The 22,773-nt window shown below is 45.8% G+C and overlaps 1 long non-coding RNA gene across 1 annotated transcript; it reads left to right on the top strand.

Moving 5' to 3' along the window:
- The first annotated feature begins 2,129 nt into the window (after positions 1 to 2,129).
- Positions 2,130 to 22,773, top strand: LOC127592436 (uncharacterized). Its single transcript, XR_007960130.1, has 3 exons — positions 2,130 to 2,359; positions 3,462 to 3,568; positions 22,479 to 22,773. It is a non-coding gene; the product is annotated as an uncharacterized LOC127592436 (long non-coding RNA).

A 22,773-nucleotide genomic window follows, 5' to 3' on the forward strand; every position in this document is an offset into this window, starting at 1 on the left:
GTCTCAACCTGGTTTAAAAAAAAATGCCGTACCCTGCTTCAAGGTTCCAAAAAAAACAATTGAAGAAACTGTAATATCTAACACATGGTACTCATTCATTCATTCATTCATCTTCCGAGCCGCTTGATCCTCACTAGGGTCGCGGGGGGTGCTGGAGCCTATCCCAGCTGTCTCCGGGCAGTAGGCGGGGGACACCCTGAATCGGTTGCCAGCCAATCGCAGGGCACACAGAAATGAACAACCATTCGCACTCACACTCACACCTAGGGACAATTTAGAGCGTCCAATCAGCCTGCCATGCGTGTTTTTGGAATGTGGGAGGAAACCGGAGCACCCGGGGAAAACCCACGCAGAGAGGCCGGAGCTGGAATCGAACCCGGTACCTCTGCACTGTGAAGCCGACGTGCTAACCACTGGACTACCGGGCCGCCCCACATATGGTACTGTTTATGCTAATTTAATACGCCAAAAAATACATTTAGAATGGAGCCCCCAACGCGGCCAAATATGAATCTTTAATACTTCCCAAAAACTATGGACTATCAGGGGCAGGGTGACCATCCAGAATTTCGTGAAAATATGTTGCTTTTTCCCAAACAGCTTTTGTATTTGCCGCTAGCAGACGTACAACCCTGGTTTTGGGTCATTTGAAAATACATCCTGTCCAACATCGCAGAACTAAATCGGACTTGGGCGCATCGACCTGTAGTCAAAGTCCAGCTTTAACTGTCGCGGTACACAGCATTTCTCAATGCGGCTCCACAATAAAAAGCACACTTGATGTCACTCGACAAGATGCGATCAAACAAAAGCACTACAATGTCAGTGAAAGCGCACGTTTTAGGCTTTTTACACAGTCAGGTGGTGTTGAGCCCGAATCAGCTTTGTTTTCCGTTGTGTTTCCTTGGGTTCATGTGTCATCTCTTGCCCTTCATGCTGTCACTCAGAACCGGAGGAGATGGAAGTTTCTACCTGGAGATAATCCCTCAAACACATGATGTCATGAAAACCTGTCACATCCTTATTTTCCTCTCCGGGGCGCCATCGTCGGCGTTTGACGCTGTAAAGTGTCTCATTTTGACACATGAATGTTGGCGGATTAAATGGGCCATAAATCTGACGATGATTTGCTCTCGGTTCGTTTTAACAGCCATCACATCATCTGATGGCCTCGTTACAATTAAAAAAAAAAAAAAAGCACTTCATTCTCTCGAGTGGGTTGTCAACGTTGATAAAAGTAAGTCTTTAAAGAAGATATTTTATGTGCCCCCCCACCCTCCTCCACCGACACACACACACACACAATTTAAAACATTCTCAGGTGATGTAATAATTTATCTGGGACATGCTTTTGTCCAAATACCCAAAGGATCACGAATTATAGAGTATTCTGTGCACACAATTTCTTGCCTCGTTGAAATCAGCCCATTCGGACAAGTCATGAAACGCAAAAGTGGGTAGACGAGCCACCATTTCTACTCAGTTAAGATACTTCAGAATACAATGACTCAAGTAAAAGTACTTTTACTTCAATCCCCTCAAAGGTTTCAGCCCATCCTTGTAGCTGACCGAAGAGAAAGGGAAGCCGAGAACTCGAGCGGCTGCCCTCCATCTATCGTGTGTGACAGGCGCTCAGATGCTGCTCGACGATGACATTTTTTGTGGGGCCCGAGCAGGTGGCGACGGCCCCCCCCAATCCCCACCCCACTGCCTTGTATGAACACCTGTCGTCCTCAGCCGCAAGCAAGCAGGCTCCCAGGCGGCTCCGGGATCAGGTTTGTGACGCTGCTTCACGGCCGATCAGTCCAAAAGAAAGTGATGATGAGATGTGCCTGATTTGTGAGTAATTTCACATCACACTGGTTCATCACATGAAACTTGAAGGGGGGGGAGTCGAGTCAAAAGTGGTCGTTTACAATAATATGTTCTATGTGTCTAAACACACTGTTTTGATTAATATTGCACTTGTGGAGTATTGAATTAAGCAAAAATGTATCCGTTTTTATCCATCTTAGGAGGCGGTCAGTTGCTCAAGACTCAAAATGACATCACAGCGGCTAATTTGAATAATCTGGTTTTATCAATGGGAGTGCATGAAACAGATTATTATAAAGACTTTTTAAAAAAAATGAACTTCCCCTTTAAGCTTTTGCAAGTGTTTACAGCTGGAGCCTATCCCAGCTGACTTTGGGCGTTTGCTGGGGTACACCCACAGCACCAGTCACCAGCCAATCGCAACAGGGCCAACCGCCCAAACCTTCTTTCACACCTGAAACCCAGTTTTCTAATAACCCAGGAAAGTTGTTTTGCAATGTTTGTCTATTTTGACCGTAATTGGATCGGTGGACGACGCAATGTGGTAAGTTTGTTTTGTTTTGATAATTGTAGTGCAGTACTGCGAGTGCCAGCCTCACACAGAGTGATTTAAACAAAAAAATGTAAAGGAAAAGAAAAAGAGGCCAGTCAACACAGAAATGACCCCACAGGAGAGACAACCCTTTATCTTCCCATTTCATCTGACAAGGATTATTGATTCATGAATCGTTGTCAAGGTTTCATGTACCCTTGAACGTACACTCGCTTGCCCACATTTGCATCTTTTATCAAGTCAGCCAAAGCCAAAGATGACTTGACGCTAGGGATGGGCTCATTCCAGTGTGTGTGTATATATATATATATATATATATATATATATAGGATTTCTGCTCTATTATCAGCAACAAATTAAAGCTGGAGGTCGATGTGGCCATGCTGGACTTCTGAATTGGTTTGCTCCCAAAGTAATTAATTGAGGTTAAGCTACATCCATGCACACGCGTCCCTATGGTTTCAAATCCTCCAGGCAGCATTATTCTGCTGACCACAGCATTCACAAGTGCCCCCCCCCTCCCCCTGAATCACACTATAAAGCCTGGTGGAGCTGCGTGGGGGGGTTGGCTGCGCCGCTGTGGGAGTGTTTACAGCCGCATTCAGCCACCACCAATTGAAGCAACTCCTCTCGTGCTATTAATTGTGGCGCAACAGACAGTCTGGATAGTTGACGGTGTTATGCGGGAGCGGACAATGTGCAAATTGCAGCAAACTGTGCAATCAGTGGAGCAGTGACACTGCTCGAGTCATGCTGCTGGCGAGTCGACCAAATGACTATGAGAGGAGAGCTCTAAATCTGGTTTAAAGTTTTTTTTTACTTTTGTTTGTGGAGTTGTGACCAGTGTGTAACAAATGACCGACTCCTTGTACATTCCACCATTCGTCTCTGATTGGTTGTTTTTCCTTGGGTGTGGTGGTTTCTTGTATATCAAATTAAAAGCTCAGGCAGGGGCCAAAGGAGACTGTATTGATTTTATTTTTTTCACAGATCATATGTAGGCCTGTCAGCATCATGAATGTTGAAAAATATGCCCGATGTTTTTTAATATATATATATATTTTTTAATTGCAAACTGCCCTTTGAACGACAGATGGATCTTGGCAGAGGTCGAAGCTCTACTGATTGCTGTCCTCCTGGACTCTCTCATCATGGACCTGGCCAGTGATCGACTAATGAGTTCCATATGCGGCGACGACGGTGAGTGAAGCGCCTTCAGTTTCATACTCGGTCTTGGTTGACACCAACGAACGGCATTATTTGCCACACTAATCCACTATTCAACGAGGCCGCCTCCAAAAATCAAATTTACAATCCCATTTGGAGCCTGATATTACCGCTGCACCTGTTGATTGGCAACGCTGCTCTCCTCACGCACCCACCTGCGCTGACACACACACACACACACACACACACACACACTCCTGCTGCCCGCTCTCTCTCAAATGCTTCCTTTGCATAGTTTCCATAGCAACCATCCACTTCTATTCTGTTGTTTCTCCAAAGATGGAGAGCAGCTAATTTATCAAAATGAGGGTCTTTTGGTGGTGAAGGAAGCTAAGTTCCAAGATTTACATAATGATGGGATGCCGCAGTAGATCAGCTGCCTTCTCGTGCTGATTATTGTTTTTTGATGAATTTCCGTCCACTTGTCCTTTGCTAGCTCAGCTGCGGCAGGCTATTGTGTCCCCGAAAAACTCTTGTTGTACACTGGTGGGACTTTTGTAGAGTGAGAAGATTAAAAACACGCTTGTGTTGCAAACATTGGGTCATATGAATTTATTTATTTCTCGATTTATTTTTTGGGGGGCTTTATTATGCCTGATCGTATCCTCACATGGAAAACAACCAAATCACGTCGTCGGCAACCACGATATGCTTTTGTAAACTTGCTCCTCTCTGTTCACAGCCGTGTTGTGTGTGTAGGCCTCTGATGTGTCTACATTGCGTGTAAAATGCCAGCGTGTGGCTTGAATGCTGTAGTCTGTACGGGAGAAAATTCCCCACTGGTCCCGAACTCTTTGAGGTCGTGATAAACATGCTCGATTTGGTGCCTTGTCAGAATATATAACACTTCAGACATTTGTAGCGCGCCATGTGCGAGACGTGCACCGTGGTATTAGTTGTGCCTGCGTGTATAGCGGTCGTCAATAGGTGAGAATTTAATCACACCGGGCCAGATGTGTGCCGTATTGATTTGCGGCTGTTTTGTCAGCACAGCTCCAGGCGCTTCCGCCAGGGACGTCGAGCCCTTCATCACAGCAGCCTCCTTGCGGGATTTAGTCCCATCGGGGGAAAGCACAAAGGACGAGTGTGAGGTTTTTTTTTCTATTTTTTTTTGTTTTTTGTTTTGTGCAGCGCAAAAGGTGAATCTGGAGGGCTTGTTGAACCGGCAGTCTCAGAGGGGCACAATACAAAAGCTATTGATGCTAGAGGACAGAAAGCTCTCCCTATTTGATTATGGATCATGAATGAATCTTGAATTTCTTATAAAAAATAAAAAAAAAGAAGAGTCTCCCGGTGACTAATTACTAATTTATAAACGCTAGACTATTTGCAATTATACGGATACATGCACTTCCATTAGATTCCATTCAAACGAAATAGAAGACGGATGAATTTAATTGTGACATCACCTGTATGAAATTCAACCGGAGGCGTGCGTGTCTCCAAGAAAAGCCAATTTGATACGATTCAAGGAGTGTTCATTTTTTTTTCACATTTATTTTGTTGAATGTTCTTTGGCCAAATTTAGCTTAAAGTACCGATCATGCCTGTGCCGTTTATCATCCTTTCATTGAGGAAAAAAGAAAAAGAGAAACTCTGAGGAAATTAGGGTATTTTGTCTATTGCGGGTTGCATGGTGAAGTTTTTCTGCTCTTTGTCGGAATTATTTTGAGAATTGAATTTGCTGTTTCGGAAATGTCCTGAGAAGATCCGTAATTATCCTTCTACAGTGACTATATTGCAAATGGAAAAGGCGAGACGTACCATTTGAGACTCTTTACAAAACAAACGGGTTTTTTGGGGGGGGAATGAAAAAGTAAATGAGCAAAATTATTTGAATTCTTCTAGCTAAAGTTTTGTTTTAGGGCATCCCCAATAGACCGATAGAAAAGAAATGGTCTTATGCCAGCCAAAACAAGCACTTTCAGGATAATGGTACATGCGTATCATTAATTATTCACTCTGCATTAAATATAAATTGCACCACTCAAACCTTTCCTTAAATTGTCTTGACTTTTTCCGGGGAGGGGACAGGGGGGAACAACCTGCAGTGGGGTGGAGGGCGGGGGGGGCCTCTATTGTCAAGGAGAGAACAACAATCTGTCACGAGGAAGTTTCTTCCCTCAAATGTGATGGCTGTTGTGACATGACCTCCATCGTGAGCCGTGATGCAGGACGCGCTCATGTCACACACGACTCTTTCCGACATTTTTGATGCTCTCTCAGCTTCCTATGTCGGCTTCAAGAGAGCCAAAAAGTGACACGTACCGCACTAGATGATCCGGGGTGGGGGGACGAAGAAGCCTTTTTTGAAGCCGATTCTAATATCCCCTCTTAACGCTAATCTGAGGGGAGTGTAAAGCGCAAAGTGAACGAGCGGGGTGGCGGTCGGAGAGGATAAGACGGGCGGGTACGAGTTGAACGCAAAAGTGAGTTTGGGAGAAAAAGAGAGCAAATCAAGAGCGGGTGACCGGTGAACTTGTCTCGGCCATTTAATGTCTTCCCTGATGGACTGTGATTGGCTCATTAACCCCACCTATCCTGGCTCTTCTGCGTATTGGCTCACGTGCACACACTCGACCCCCCCCCCCACCCCCCTCCCACCACCTACACACACATGCAAACAAATATGCTCATTAACAAGCCGACGGAGTGGGCAAGCATTCACGTAGAATATAGATCTTCATTAGACGCACAGCCGATGGATCATTACGCCAAGTACGCGCTCTGTCGAGCCTGAACGTCGAGCAACAACGAGCCCTGTGCACTGCAGTGCCATGCAAAGTTCATTTATCTCTTGCGTGATTAAGTAGTCATCATCAACAAAATTAATAACACACTCTCAAAGCTGCCGGGTGGAAAGTAAGACAAAATTGCTCGGAATAGCAAAGCCAGGTTTGGGTCCAAAAGTGCCAATGCTGGGTGATTTATACCCAACACGTTGGGTTGACGATTCTCACCCAGCACGTTGGGTCCAAGCTCAGAAAAGTATTTCATTTTCTGTAACTTTTCCACTCGTTGGAATTTATTGTGTCAGACCCCAGTTTTGGCACGATCAGCGGTCATTCGGTCACGCTTTGCATGGGCCCATTTTCTTTGGTGAGATTACCGGCATAGTCATGTGTACTAATTAGTCGAAGGAGACATTTCTTTGGGTCATCATCCATGCCAAGGGAACGTGAGAATTTAATCACATCCTGACAGATGTGGGCAGTATTGATTTGTGGCTGTTTTGCAAGCGTAGCCCCCGGGCCCCTCTGAGAGGGACGTAAAGCCCTCTATCAAAGCAGGCTCCTCTCAGGATTTACTCGAGTTGAGTTTCTTTTCACGCAGTGTAAAGGTGAAAATGTAACGCTTGTTGAACTACAATCTTCGGGGATTGATGACTGGATGTGATAAGTCTGCATATAAATAAACTATTTACAATTAATAACCTTATTTTTGCAGCCCGAGTGGTAAGCAGGCTCCCTCTAGTGGTAATGCAATAGAATTGCTGCCCAAGTACAATTTGGTTGTGTTTAACTTTTAATGTCATTTTTTTTTTCTTGTAATGTTAAAACTTTAGGAGAACATCCACTGTTTTATTTTGGATAAATATTTAGTCCTGACATGCTATGCACAATATTTTACCTATTTTAATGATGGTCTTTTTATTTTATTTTTTGGTGGCCGATTTTGATGTAAAGTAATTTGTGACCCACAAAGTCTAGTTCGACGTATGAATTCTAAACGCCGACACAGATAGCGTCCGGCCTCTCTTCCATCTGTGATTGCCGTGTTGACGTTATCCACCGGAGTCGCGAATACAGATTAACAATGGCTACTTTTACTGGCAAAGTAAAACACGCTCGTAAATACACAATTGATCAGTGTATTTTTTAGCAAAATGAATGAGTGGTTTCTTAATTGAGAAAAAATATTCCAACCCATTGCAGAGGGCGAGACCTCCATTTTCCACACGCCTTTGTTTTGTTTGTACTTATCAGAACAATTACATATGATTGAGTCAGTCAAGCAGTGGCAACGGATTCAAATGCCACCCTGTAGCACGATCTCTGTTTACTCTTCGCTCGTTCTTACGCTCGTGTACTCGCTTGGGATTTGTATCGCAACAAAGAGAGCGTTCAATTTCATATCTGTCACTAATTTATATTTAATGAACCTCAATGATATTTTTTTTTCCACCGCCACCCCTTCATTAAGTCTTATCATAGCGAAACCTGTGTGTGTTCACAATAGACTGAGGAAGCCTTCGCACTGCTCGCTCAGCAAAAAAAATTATATATATATATATATATATATATATATATTCTGATTCTGCATTATCATTTTTAGCACTACATTGCCCAGGGATTGAGAAAATCGGCATGTGCGCATGCCTACATAAGCACCCGTGGGTGATATTTGTTCTTTCGAGGCACGTGTGGCTACACGCATATCGTGACACGGGGATGCCACAACTGCTTTACTGCTGCAGTGTTTTCCGCGCGGCTCAAGTGGAGTGAACGGGCACAAGCAGAATTTCCCGTCCCCGTGTTCTGCATATGCTCCAGCACCTGGAAGATGGGCCCATTATCAGTGCAAGGACTCCAAGTAAATCGTGAAAGACGTTGCATTACCGCTGGCTTTGGCCGGCCGTGCTTTTATGAGAGCATTTCCATCGCTTCTGCATGGTTTTGGGGGGGGCACCGTTTGCTGAAATTGATTTGACTGGAGAGGAGAAAGATTTACAGCAGTGGGGTAGACTTACTTGAGGTGCGCGAGGAATAAGAGGGAAGGAGCCAAGGACACAGGAAAGGTGGCTGCCATTATGCCATCGCGTGACAGACAAGAGCTTGTGCTCTGAATCTCCACATTTATAATGAGGAATCATTGGGGGTTTTTTGCAACCGGCGAAGATGGGGGGAGCCCTCGGTCGTAACCTTGAAATGCCATAATTACATGAAATGAGTGTACGGGGATGGGTGGGGGGGGGGGGGAGAACCCTTTGAGGCCATAAATATAAAAACAAATGAAAAACAGTTAATCCAGTGGTAACCGAGCATACCTTCCATGCAAATGTTTTACAACCCATCATTGAATACACTACAAAAACAAGAATACTCAAACGGACCCCCAATTTTTTTCGGGGGGGGGGTTGTTTCTCAACAAGAATTCAATAATTGATCCCGGTTCATTTTGTAACCGCTGCAAAAGATTTCTTGAATGCATACAGCTGCCTCTTCTTCCCCAGCTGATATCAGTTCTGATCCTTCGTCCTCCTTGACCCTCTGTTGAACCGTCCCTCCATTATCTTGGTCCGAGGACCCTCCCCGCACGCGCCACAGGATACGGTTCCCTCCGCCCATATTCTCCTGGCCAGAAAATGTAACTCCGGATCCTTGATGGCCTTCAGTACGATGACACTTAGTTCCCGTCCATTGCCTGCTGCCCGCCCGCTAATCGGCATTGGGGGGGGGGGGGGGGGGGGGGGGAATAAAAAAAAGAAAGCATTACTGCGAGACGCCGTGCCCCCCCCCCCCCCAAGCCCACAGAACCGTGCCAAGGTCACTCACGTGGTTCTCGCTCACTGGCCGCCCGCTGCGACCAGTCAGCCATTTGCTACTTTCAAGGACGGAAAGATGACGAATCCCCCTCGCCGCTTCCCCCCCCCCCCCCCTCCTCAACTTTAGAAGTTGACTACAAACGAAAAAGCAGCAGCAGCAGCAGCTAATTTTATTACTAAGACAAACGAGAGAGGAACGTTATCTGAAGATCATATTCTTCTTTGTAATGAAACACTCGGGCTTGTCGCTGAGCTGGCGTATGAGCTCATTTCACCTCTTTTCAGCTCCCTCCTTGATCGGCGCTCATTAATAATTAACGCTGTCCCCATTTGTTGTTTTTTTTTTGTTGTTTTTTTTTTTTTTTTTGCATGAGTTAGCGATATAAACGTGCCAAGGGATTAATTGGTGGAGAGTTACCTGTCACTTCTGCTCCCTAGGCGTCCCTTAGACCAGGGGTGGGGCAATTATTTTTTTGCATAGGGCCACATGAGAACCAGAAAATATTATGGAGGGCCGGATCAAAAGGGTGAACTAAATTCGACATAATATTAATTGGATTTCTTCATTTAAAAAGCAGCATTTTGCATTTTTTGGCACGTTTTTCAGACTTTAAGAGTACATTATTCTGTCATATCGAACGGGATTTGCTTGATTTGGCGTTACTGCAGGCTTCCGTATCGTCTCCCCCTTCCTCCCTATGCTCTGAAACTTCAAGTAACAGTGCCACCTGGCGTTGAAATGCCTGTCATTACAAGTCCAAATGAAATGAATGCAGTTATTGACATTGAACCTTAATTGTGTACCAACCTTCGGCGGGCCTGATTAAAAAGATCAACGGGCCGGATTTGGCCCGCGGGCCGTAGTTTGCCCACATCTGCCTTAGACTCTTCAGATATGCTGTCGGCTGAATGGCTAACTCTACGTTAGCCAAAAGTGGAGCAAAAGCGATGAGTGTCTTACATTTGATCCAAAGTAGCTGTACATTGGTCTTCGGTATCAAATTTGCCCTCCGCAAACGCAAATGCCCCGTCTTGTCCTTTGCTGTGATTGACTATCCAGCGCTCTTCCTTCTCTATGTTCCGTATGATTTTATTTTTTTTTTCCTAATGTTTTAGAAATCACAGCAGCGTTCACACACTTGTCTTGTCAAGTGTCGGCAGGACTCGGGGAATATTTCCGCTCCACTTGGCAAAATCCTTTCGTACGCTTGAAGCCGCGCTTGTCTCTCTCGCTTCTCTTTTGCTCACTCTGGCTCTTTGTCGCACATTCGTGTTAAAGTTTAACATACAGCGGAATTCAAATGCATTCCGGTTAAAAGCCGGCCCTTGCTGTTTGTAGCCGGTGGCTGTGCTCGCAGCGTTGACATGGTTCCACCTACGTGCTCATCGCCGGCTAACCCGGGCTTCATCTGTAAGCACGCTCAAGTGTCGAGTGTCCCCGCTTCCTCCTCAAACCTTAACCGGCTAACTGGCTCGCTGCCCACTCCTTAGCGATGTTTTCAGAGCCCGCTTTGCAAGTCCTCTAATCTCCCCTTGGCTGTACACACACTGCCTTGTCACAATGATTTCTGATGAGGTGCTTAGGATGGTTGTGTTTTACTTCTGGAAAGAGTATCCAGAGATGCACAATTAGGCACTGGAAGGGAGCCAAATAGCTTTTCAACTTGTCATTTCTCCTTCTCAGATCGGCGTCATTCCACTGCTGACAATGGAGGAAGGAGATTTGATCGCAGGTTGCGGTAAATGTGACCAGGAGAAGATGAGAAGCAACATACACAAATTATTCTTGGTAGGTGCCAGCCTCTAACAGACAACACACATAAATAAATGACCTAGAAAATACCGTTATAATTCAACACAAAAACATGGCTACTTTCCACTTCATTACACTTTCCCTTAAGATACTAAAAAAAAAAAAACACACACTACCTCTTGACCAACAAGCATTTTGTATAGTAAATATCTTCTCTCAGTATCACTGAGACAGCTTCACTCAGGGCCTTTTATCATTTTCATTATTTGCCAGGACTGGCTGCCAAGGTTTTTTTTTGTTTGTTTATTTGTTTTATTACTTAAAATATTGTGACATTGCAGTTTTGCTAATTAAAAAAAAATTGCAATTTGGAACTGTTGGCTCACAGACACATTTTTGGAAATAAGCAGCTAATAAGAGATTTTTACTCGGTTGTGTCATTTCACGCTTTCTGAGTAGGCGGGCTCTCCAGAGACCCAACTAACTGTCGACAAGCAATAAAAAAAAAGAAATTTCCATCATATACCGTGTCCCCTTTAAGGCATGGCCAACCTCCAAAATTTGACTTATTTGGTGAATTGAGGTTCCGCTGTTGTAAGTCCCTCACTCTCAAAGCAACGATAAATATAATGTAGCGTTCAGTGAAATATTATTTCATCTAATCCAAGCGCACTCATGAGAAGTTAACGTTCAAAAAAAAAATGAATTGAAGGAAAAAAGAGATCTCCATGCTGCTTTTTTTCAAATTTGGGGTTGAAAAAGGCTTTTTGCCCTGCTGGGCGGAAGTCAGTTTTCAGCCATTGAAGATATAGTTTGCGTGTGGATGATTATATGTCATTATGTGTGGACATTGTTCGAGACGGCCTGAGCGGAAGCCAGGGAAAAGCTTTTGGAACCCCCTACAGGGCAGAGTTTCGAGCCTCCCATTTTGGCTTGCTCGCCGCACAATAGAGCTGAGACGAGACTTGGTAAATCAGGCGGAATGCAGCAATCTGTTTCTTTTTGTTATCACAAGGTGGTTAAATCCATTACAGCCAGTTTGTGTGTGTGGGGGGGGGGGGGGGGTGTACCAGAGTAATCTTATAAAACCCAATGTGCCTGTTTGTGGGATTCATCTTTAAAGGGTGGGGGGTGGGGGGGTTGATTGATTGGGCATGACTGGTAGAAGAGTTTGGGGGGTGGGGAATTATTCATTCATTCATTCATCTTCCGAGCTGCTTGATCCTCACTAGGGTCGCGGGGGGTGCTGGAGCCCATCCCAGCCGTCTCCGGGCAGTAGGCGGGGGACACCCTGAATCGGTTGCCAGCCAATCGCAGGGCACACAGAAACAAACAACCATCCACGCTCACACTCACACCTAGGGACAATTTAGAGTGTTCAATCAGCCTGCCACGCATGTTTTTGGAATGTGGGAGGAAACCGGAGCACCCGGAGAAAACCCACGCAGGCCCGGGGAGAACATGCAAACTCCACACAGGGAGGCTGGAGCTGGAATCGAACCCGGTACCTCTGCACTGTGAAGCAGACGTGCTAACCACTGGACTACCGGGCTGCCCCGGTGGGGAATCAATCAACTGAATATATTTTAAACGTGAATATGGCTGGAATGTAGTCATGCTTCCACACACTGCACAGATCCCGGTAGAATTGTGAATTGTTGTACTTTCAAAAAATAGATATACCGGCTGCCACGCTCACCTTAGGAAAAAGTTGAATTCAAGTACACATTTTGGTCAGAAGCAAAAAGGGCCCCCCCGAGCGCCTGCCATGATGTACTCAACCCGCTGTCAACATTTTTTTTTTTTACCCCACCCACTTGTAACCACGGCAACTTGCCAAGGTAATTGGATGGCAGGATGTCGCAGCAAACCCAGCTGTGCTCCTACAGGATCAAACTCTCTTCAGAAGAAATTGCGCTTTCACTCGTGGCGTGGCACTTTTGCCCCCGCAGACGCCGGATGTTACAACCCGCGCTTTATCAGCGGCTGCCAGCGCGCGAGAGGCGTCCACTTCACACGCCGGCAACTTGATTAGACATCAGCGGTTTCATCGACCTGCGCCGCCAGACAAACGTGCGCGACGTGTATTATATCTCTGCCTTATGGATGCATATTAATGTGCTCCGTATACGATCAGTCAGTTGGCTCGGTTCATATTCCCTTTGATTTCCATTCAGGCAGGATTCGAAATACTGCCATTAACATCAATGGCGCCGTGGAAATATCCCAACAAGCCATTTTGAATTAGTGTTAATGTCCCCGTTGCCGCGGTGTACGCCTCCTTCCATCGCTCTATGCTCAGCCCAGCAGGAGGTCTACTCCAGCCGCACCCCCATGACCCAACACACACACACACACCCCTCCTCACACTGGCTGTTGTCAAGGAAAATATTCTCCCATTCGGAAGCGTCTCCTTTTTTAATTGAATTATAGCAGCAATGAGGCTGTCTTCAGTCGCTGCCTTCCCTCCGCTAATTGCTCCATTCCCCCCCCCCCCCCCCCCCCCCCCCCCCCCCCGCATCCTTTTCGCTCGCTAACTCCATGCAATTTTCTGCTTGGTGTCTCTCTCCCCCCCATTCCCTCCATTGCCTCTGTCAACGCACAAACTGTCGTCAGTGCTTTGTTTTATTTATAAACCAGTCCTGCCACAACATTCCAATGAGCCTTTGTTGATGGCAATAGCCGCATAGTGCGCCATATGTCTTGCGCAGGGGAGGTGTCACGGAGAAGCGGTAGCAATGTTCAGATTGGACCGGGGCACTCAACCTCACACGACTTCAACTCAATCTGGATCCGGCGCTGTCTGAGCAAATAAGTGGAAAACTTGTTACCATGGCGAATGCACGGACGCGTGGAATGTTCTTGCTGCTGTTTCACTTGTTTGGCAATAGTAGACTGTGGATCGACCGCATGCTTTTTTCCAGCCAGCGAGCGAGCGGTGTTTAAGATATCCTTTATTTATCCCGCAATGGGGAAAATTACAATCAGAATTCAGAAAGGAAAACGCTGGGTAGGGAGAGGTGGAAAAAAAACCACGCTCGAACTATCCTCTTCTGAGGATAATTCAAGTCCAGGATTTAAAAAAAAAAGACCCTAGCACATAATAACAATGCAACATGTCATGATTTTGTGACATCGGTACTCGTGCGTTCGTCACTTTGAGTTGCTTTCCTTCAACAAATATCAATATTAACTCACCAATAAGAATCGTTGTGGGTGGCACGCCCACCTATGGCCCACGAGCTGTGTATTCTAAATAAGTTAGCATTTCCCGCCAGATCTACTCGTGAGAGCCTCATGCTTGGTTTTGTAAATCTGCACTGGGGGGAGGGGGGGGGGGGTCTACTCATTGGTCACCTGGCATGGAACAAACGTGCATCCCAAGTACAGAAGATACGAGCAGATGATTAAAAATGAATCTTGGTGAATGAGTTATAAGATGCCCGCCGGCGAGATGGTCCATAAATCCCGTGCTCGGTCACACTGCCCAGCAGAGCCTGGGCTTGCTTATTAATAGCAATTTAAGTCTCCTTGCGTTTGATGCACTGCGGCTCTGGCTGGCCAGTCCGCTGCAGGCCGCTCCCCTCTGCACTGCGAGCACTCGCCCTTTCCGCCAGCCACCCCTCACCACCACCCCACATTACGGTTTCAGGGTTGCGCTGCCATCTGCTGGTCATAGCGGGTATTGCAAAGAATCTGCTCCAACCAATGTGCTGGAATCATCTTCTCACACCGGGGCAAAGATTATGAAGAAAAAAATAAAAAAAGTTGCGAGCATAAACGCTGTGCAGCTGCATTCATATGCTGATGTGGCCATTAGGCCCAGACTTTATACAAACGCTCCATTATTTAGGTGTGATGGGGGAGAGCTAAGCCTTTAAGAGTGGCTTAAAAACTCCCATAAGACATGAAGTCATGCCCTACTTTTCGCCCTTCTACACCCCCACCCCACCCCCGCCAAAAAATATTCACCATTGCCTTTAATAAATAAAACTGAGAACAGTGCCCGACTCTAGTTCTAACTTGCCAAATGTTTTTTTTAAAAATATTTTTAATGAGGATTTTTAAGTCTGGTGAATTGTCTCCGCAGAGTGCAATCAAAGTTTCACAAATCTAATTATCTTGTGTAGTTTCAACTCCCAGGTTAAAAAATCTCAGCTCAGCCTTTCTTACTTGTCTAGTTTTCTCCTGGTATGCCATCCCTTTTTTTCTGCTCCTATGTTACAAAAAGAACTGTGAGTTAGAAGTGTGAACCGTGAGGTCAACATGCCCTTGGAAATAAATTCCTTACATTCTAAATTAATGTTACCTTACAGATACCATCATGAAAGACTAGTACTGATCTCTCAATGCAAACCTTCTTGAGTTCAATGTATGGTTTGAAGTCACTCAGTATCTCTGATTCTGGATTGGGCTCAACTTTAAAGGTTCCTCAATACTAAATATTTCCAAACCCACCCTGTAAAAGTGTCTCTTTATCTCGCTTTGTGTACATCTTTGCACCGGGATTCTCTTTAAACTTGAAAGTAGTCGTAAAGAGCTATTTGCTCCGTGGGGATTATTCGTCACTGAAACACCTTGTTGCGCTCGCTGTAATCTTTCTGAGCGCTCATTTTCTTCTCGCTATCTTCACTGACACATTACCTACCAGGTAAATTAACATTCTTGGCTTGGAGGCAAAAAAATGTCATTTCATCATGTCATCACCCTTTTTTTTAATATCAACAGGATTATATTGACAGGATTAATTTGTCCTACGTGGAACATCTTCCAGGCAGGGTGATTTTAGTAAATTACTATGAGCTCTTCATGCATGCCCATCCCCTCCTAAAGCCATATCGCTGTCCCTTCTGCACTGCCACACATTAAGATACTGTAATGGGGCTACTGACAAAGAAATCCACCGGCTGATGAATAGGCTTTATTGATTCGTGATGTGGCCCAAAGTGAGCCGTGCTTGTGGTGTTCATAATGACGGGGGAGGGGGGGGGGCTTAATGAATCAATGTAAATGCAGTTGTCATGCTGCACACCCTTCTAATGATTGAGTCCATTCTATTTAATTGCTGCATAGTCACCGTGTTCTAAATTTCATATTGACCAGGTTTGAATACTAATTCCTGACTCGCAAACGACGACAAACTATTCTCTAATTTAAATCTAACCCCCTCCCCGACCCTCGTCGAATTGGATTTAATACTTATAACTAAATGACTTTCCTTGAAGGACATTTGGTTTGCTTCTTTCATGCAACCGCAGCTTTGTTGTCATTTATTTTTTATTACTATTTACTATTATATTATTATTATTATAGTTATATTATAACTATTTATTATTATTATTATTTTTAATGAAGACGTAATAAGACGCTGGCGGATGTAATTTCATGCTTTTGTACTAATGTAGACGTTGTCTAGTCAGCTGTCCTTGGCCGCCTCCTTTTGGCTGCACGGCTTGATGACACTGGTGCCCGTATAAAATATGAACACAAGGCGGCGCTCTTGTTGTCGAAAAAAGCTTCTTGTCCGCCGGATGTGAACTTCTGTGGAGGACGATGAAGCTTTTCTGACTGATAATCAAATCATGAACAAATATTCCTCCATATTTCCATCGCATACAAATGGTAACCTAATGGTTAAGAAATAAATATGACACTGGTCCAATGGATTTTTTTTTCATTTTTATTTAGAGATGCAAGTAAACTTTTCTAGATTTTTTTTTAAATGTAGCTGTAAAAAAACGGTGTGTGGTGAGGTATTTGAGTCATCATTTTCTGTAGCCTATTAGTATTTGGCCGTTGATGTACTTCTACTGCATCCAGATTAGCTTTTTATATTTATATAGAGTAATTACTAGTTTTCATTTAATTATATTGGATGGATATTAAAGTGACCCCCCCCCCCCCCCCCCCGAGTTTGTGGCGCTTCCTAGAAGCCAAGAAGGGGCCTTTTGCATGTGTTCATCCTGCCTGTTGATTCCCAGCATCTATTGAACGTAACTTGTAAGCTACTTTTAAAATCAAGTAATCGGTAACGTTACTTTTAATGCCAGTTCATGTGTAAAGTTAATGAGTTAATTTTCAAGGTAACTGCGGCGACACTGATCTAGACTCACCAAATGCCCTTCACAAAGCTAGAATAAAAAAAATGAAATCCAGTTGCATCACCTGATCAGTTTACATGTCATTGCAAAAGTGTGCGGGCATCAATGCTCGCACATCTTTGTTGTCTTTTTTCATTTTGAATGAGCCAACAAAGCTTAAGCTTCGCCGTCTCCGAACGCTTGCCCGACTCGCCTTTTTCTGCGGCCCTCGCCGGTGTCCTGGCCGTGCCCAAGTCATTTCAATCTAAATGCAAATTTCATCAGCCTCTCAATAAGAAGACTGATATTAGTATCCGAGTCAATGTGTCGTGTGGTCATGTCGGTCTCAAGAATGTCGAGTCTGCGCTCTTTAGTCACGACTAATGTGCGGAGACTTGACATTCTCCCGGATTGCGTTTCCTTTTTTTCCTACCTGATAGCTCGTGCTCATTCAGACCAATTTACATGTGTTTCTTGTTGTGCGTTTGAATTTATATTTGTATTGTTTGACAAGAAATCAGCGGCCCGGTAGTCCAGTGGTTAGCACGTGGGCTTCACAGTGCAGAGGTACCGGGTTCGATTCCAGCTCCGGCCTCCCTGTGTGGAGTTTGCATGTTCTCCCCGGGCCCGCGTGGGTTTTCTCCGGGTGCTCCGGTTTCCTCCCACATTCCAATAACATGCATGGCAGGCTGATTGGACGCTTTAAATTGTCCCGAGGTGTGAGTGTGGGCGTGGATGGTTGTTCGTCTCTGTGTGCCCTGTGATTGGCTGGCAACCGATTCAGGGTGTCCCCCGCCTACTGCCCGGAGACAGCTGGGATAGGCTCCAGCACCCCCCGCGACCCTAGTGAGGATCAAGCGGTTAGGAAGATGAATGAATGAATGAATGAATGACAAGAAATCATACTTATGTTAGCATGTCGCGCAGGCGGCTAACAAGGTGTATGTACAGTTGTATGCTAATTCATCTTATGTCATTCGTCACGTCGTATATGTTGAGGACTACGTTGCAGGTAACGCCATACTGATCCAAATTAGGATTGTTTGGCCGGGCCAAACCCATCCTTTTTGGCAATTTTCCTCCAGAGAAACCCTCCAAACGAAACCTCATTAGTCGTCCGTATGTTGTTTCACCTTCCCGAAGCACTCTTTGCCCCTGCTCTGCCGCAGCTCACTGAGACTCCGCACATGTTTACAAGACCGACAGAAAAACCCGCCGCTGATAAATATATCCTCCACCCTTTGACATTTCTCTTCCCCTCTGCCTGCGCCAGAACCTCCATTTTTGCCCTCCTCTGCCCTGTTGTTGTCGAGTTAGGTGAGGCGGGATAGAGGGATGACTGGTGAGGTACAGTATGCGTGAGGCAGCGAGCATGGGGGGGGCTGCAGAGAGGAAGCTGAGAGAGGGCAGTAAGAGCACCCGGGGGGAGGCTGCGCTCTCGGGGTGGTTAACATGCAGGTTGCATATTTCTGAATTGCAGAGCGGCCTTATCTCTCCACGCTGGGTCACTCGAGCCCTTTCCTCACGAGTGTTTGTGCATTCCTGCACAAGTGGGCAGGGGGGAAGTGTGCATGTGCATGCCTGCACATAAACACGGGTTTATATTTATGCTGGCAAATGCGAATTTCTGATTGGGGGGGTGGCTGCGGTGGGTGTGATTTTTTTTTTCCTTTCTCTCCCTCTCTTCCACACGCACTGCAGCAAGAAACACTCATCAAACTGCAACACGCATCCCACAGAAGTCCTGCGATTGAGCAGCAGCATAGCCCGGGCCTCCTGTCAACACCCCAGACGTGACACAGCCAACAGCTAAACACTCTGCTCCCGTGTTAGCAATTCTCTCAAGAGGGGGGGGCCTCTAAGGTCTGCCAAAGGAAGGTTCGCATCACAGGACATGATTAGTTCTCGCCAGGGATTGGCTCTTAGTCGCTGAGAAGCCCCTTTTGTGTCTTTATCTCTTTTTCTGGAACATCTATTTGGTATTTGTTGTAAAAGTTAAGGATTCTGGTCTTTGTGTGTCCTCGGGTGGTCTCACTCTACTCACTAGACGTCATCGGACGCGCACCACCCGCCGTATAAGCGTCTCTTCCTGAGCGGCTTTGTCATCGTGGTTGCCATTACAGTGTGGCAGCAACACTTTTACCAGCCACTTTGCTTTCATCATCCAAGAACTCAGCATGGTGCTGAATGCTGGGGGGGTCACCAGGCTCACTTCATGACTGAGTGGTGTTGCACTTTGCAGATTCAGGTTCACCAGCCGCAGCTTAGAATAGATCCACTTTAGGTCTTCCCGAGCAACATCGGCTCAATCTCGAATGGAATATGCTCTGTAGGATGTTCGCCCCCCCGAACTTCAACATGTACATCCCGCGGTCCTTGAGGAGCAGCGGCCCACAAAGCGAGGCACTCTGCTTCTGCTTGAGATGGCTTCACGGTTGATCTCTGGCCTCACTAAACCCATTAGCGGCACTTTTAACTCATTCGGGCTCGTGGGGGTTTTCTCAGCTGCTCTGCGGCCAAGCTAACGTTCACTTTAGCTGACCACGCTAGCAACGCTATGTGCACCATATCGCGATGGATTTGGGATTTTGAATGATAATTATTGTACCAGCGATTGTTAGCTTGGCAGGGAAGATGAAAACACAGTGGTGGTAATCTCCGGGAACTTGGGCAAGCATTAAAAAATTTTTTTACATTGGTCCTTGGTGAAAAAGTGTCTTTGCCACGCTAATTCCATTGTGCGGGGTTGACAAGCAAAAGAGACGGCAACAGTGAGCCAGGAGTAACTCATTGTCACGTTGTTGGCGGGCGACCATTACAACTGCGGTGGCATTAGCGTCCTCCGGGGTTGTGGCCAAGTTCCACTGGTGGGGAAGCAGAGCGCGGACAAACTGCTATCAGTTGGCGAGGAAAATCCTTTCTGCCTCTGGAGCCAAAGCACGGTAATCTTCGGTTGAGGAAAAGAAGAAAGTGGCTTGGCAGGGCACGTACCGGTGCGAGAAGCTAACGCCGGGAGAGGGAAGGGGGCAAAAGGGGTTGCTGTCTCCGAGGCCTAGCTAGAGACGGGAAGCCGTGTGCATTCTTAGCGACGAAATTTTCAACCGGTACTTGGACCGGCGCTCTGTCCGTGGTTGAGGCTCCAGCTCTGACTTTTTGTCGCGACTGAACTAGTTTGTTAGTTAATTAATTAGTAGTTAATACCACAAAAAATAAATAATCATTTCTCCCCCCCACCCCCCCACCCTCCATATTCAATTCTGGATGTATTTATGTGGTCATAACGTGAACAAATTGACCCTTTCAAATCGTAAAACCACACATTGACGTAAATACCTTCCCCGTTTGGTTTAGCGTCCTCATAATTTCCATTCCATTTATATATTTAATTTCCATTTATTGGTTGCGTGGTTCCCCCTCCCTGAATGATTTTTTTTTCTGCATGGCCGACTCATTTTTAGCCAACCGGCGAGGGTGTGAGTCAGGGAGGGCTGTGTCCGGCAAAGTCCATCGGGGGGCGCCAGCAGGGGGCGTCAGCGTGCACTTGCCTGACGGTTCTCTTCTGTTGAGGCGAGGCCCATCCGGATTTACCTGTGGACAAACGCCCCCCCCCCACCCCCACCCCGGGAACGCTTCGGTGAAAGATTGACTGGGCGTCAGGAGCTTCCATGATTCTCGTAGGGCCACCACAAGGCTGCGATGAGTAATATGTCACGTACTGGGCATCTCTTCTTCCCTGCAGCATCTTCGCTTGGCAGATAAAAGGAAAAGGGGGCGAAAGTGGAGTTTGAACAGGAGAAATGTTCCCGACGTTGGACCGGGAGCATGTTGTGTGCGTCTGCACACGTGCTTGCGCAAAAGCGCACAGCTGCGAGTGCATTCACGTGTCCCCATGTTGCTGTGGAGCTGCGATGATGGGTAACGGGCTGCAGGAGAGAGCTTCGTGCGGGAAAATGTCTCATTGAGTCAGCCGTTGCCACTGATCTCATGCCCGGCCAGGTCCGCCCTCCCTTTTCGTTTCCCTTCTTCCTCTCTGTCCTTTGCCACCAACCCCTGCAACCATTTTGAGTCTGCCACAGAGCCGACAGCGCCGGGCCCCAGTCGCACGCTAACCAGATTACCTGAAATCGCCCACTGTCATTATCCCACATTGGGCCCATCAGAGCTTGAAAGTCACTCCCAACTTCTCAAACGGTTAATAGGGATGTGTAGAGGAGAGATTACGTTCCAAAGACGACCCGGTGTCCGACAAATCCCCAATTTTTCTTTTTTTTTCCTTTAATCCCTTCCAGATTTATATGTCAGATGTGATGGAAATAGTCAGCCAAAAGTGTATCTGGAACATTTGTGTGTGTGTCTATCAAGCCACGGGAATAATTTCTTCCACAAAATGCTGAGAAGTACTATTAGTGGTTAATTCGGAACACAGCCACATCCTCGGTTATTAGAGGGGTTGCACATTGTACAACAAGATATGATCTCTGTTGTTTTTGTACTTTATTTCTCGAATAGAGTTCAGTTTTTCATTTCAAGTTGTGTAGGTTACAGGTCAGATTAAAGGTGGGAATTTTTTTTTTATGATTTATCTCGGTCTCATTTTTCTTTCTTTTTTCTTTTTTTTTTATAAACAGAAGTGTGTGGACTTTTTAAATCCACTTTATATTCATTTCTGTACCCGCCTTAAGTAGATCATAAATCAGCACTGGTCTGGATGATATTAATAAGGGTTAAAGCGAAAAAACAAGGACTAAATCCGAGTACCAGCTGGGGTCCCATATACAGGCGTCATCTTACATACTGCCAGTTTGTTTGAGGTTGTTTGTAGCTGTCACTTATGATGTGCTCAGAATGTCGTAAAGGCAGCCAAGTCTGTGCCTGTACACAAACATTGCATCAGACGTGTCACTTTCAATGGATGGAGAGGGCATCGATGGACCCTGGATGCCTGAGCCTCCGCTCTGCTAGAGAGCCACGTCGGTCAGATAATTAAGGCATCCATAATAACATGGGTGGATCTTAAATTCAGTCAAAAACGGTTTCGGGGGGGGGGGCGGCTCCAAGTGTTTGTGTGGTCATTCTAAAATCTATCAAGCTGAGAATCAACATCCATATTTCAAGGTCGTGGAAACGAAGGCTGTTTCGGTGTAGAAATAATGATGAAGATACGTGCAATGAGCATGCCAAGCCAGTAGCTGGCGCTGTGACTTACGAGAGAAACAAGACCAGCTGCTTGTCCATCCTGATTAAATTAGCTTTTGAATAATTGACGTCAAATTTTGGGATATCATAGGATTAAAAAAAAAAACCCTTCAGCTAGAATAATACTCTGCAGAGTAGAAGAATGCTGCCGGTTGATGTTGCCTCCCACAATTTCGGTAGAATCTCCTCTTCTCCAAAACCGAGCCCAGACGATTAAGTGTCTGCTGCTCATTCGCAGATGGGTAATTGTTGTTGTTGTTTTTTTTCTTCCCCCGCTCACCTACTCCCCGAACATTGGCGCCAATGCAGTCAGGTGTTCCGTGAAAGGCATCGTCGGATAATATCAACTCAGCCTCGGGGTTTGTTTCTTGTTTTCCTTCACCCCACCCCTTATTTTAATTAAACAACAGCTTGTCCTCATCAGTAGGGCGACTTTCCAAGACAACATATGATTGGCTAGAGAAGCAACAGGTCCAATCGTCTGCTACGGATAAGCAGGCCAACCAAAACACACACACACACACACACACTACTATGGATGTGTGAGTATTCGACAAAGCACATCATGCGAGTAAAAAAAAAAAAAGCGATGCTAAAGCAGAAC

This window comes from Hippocampus zosterae, chromosome 19 (assembly GCF_025434085.1).
Source record: "Hippocampus zosterae strain Florida chromosome 19, ASM2543408v3, whole genome shotgun sequence".
NCBI lineage: Eukaryota > Metazoa > Chordata > Actinopteri > Syngnathiformes > Syngnathidae > Hippocampus > Hippocampus zosterae.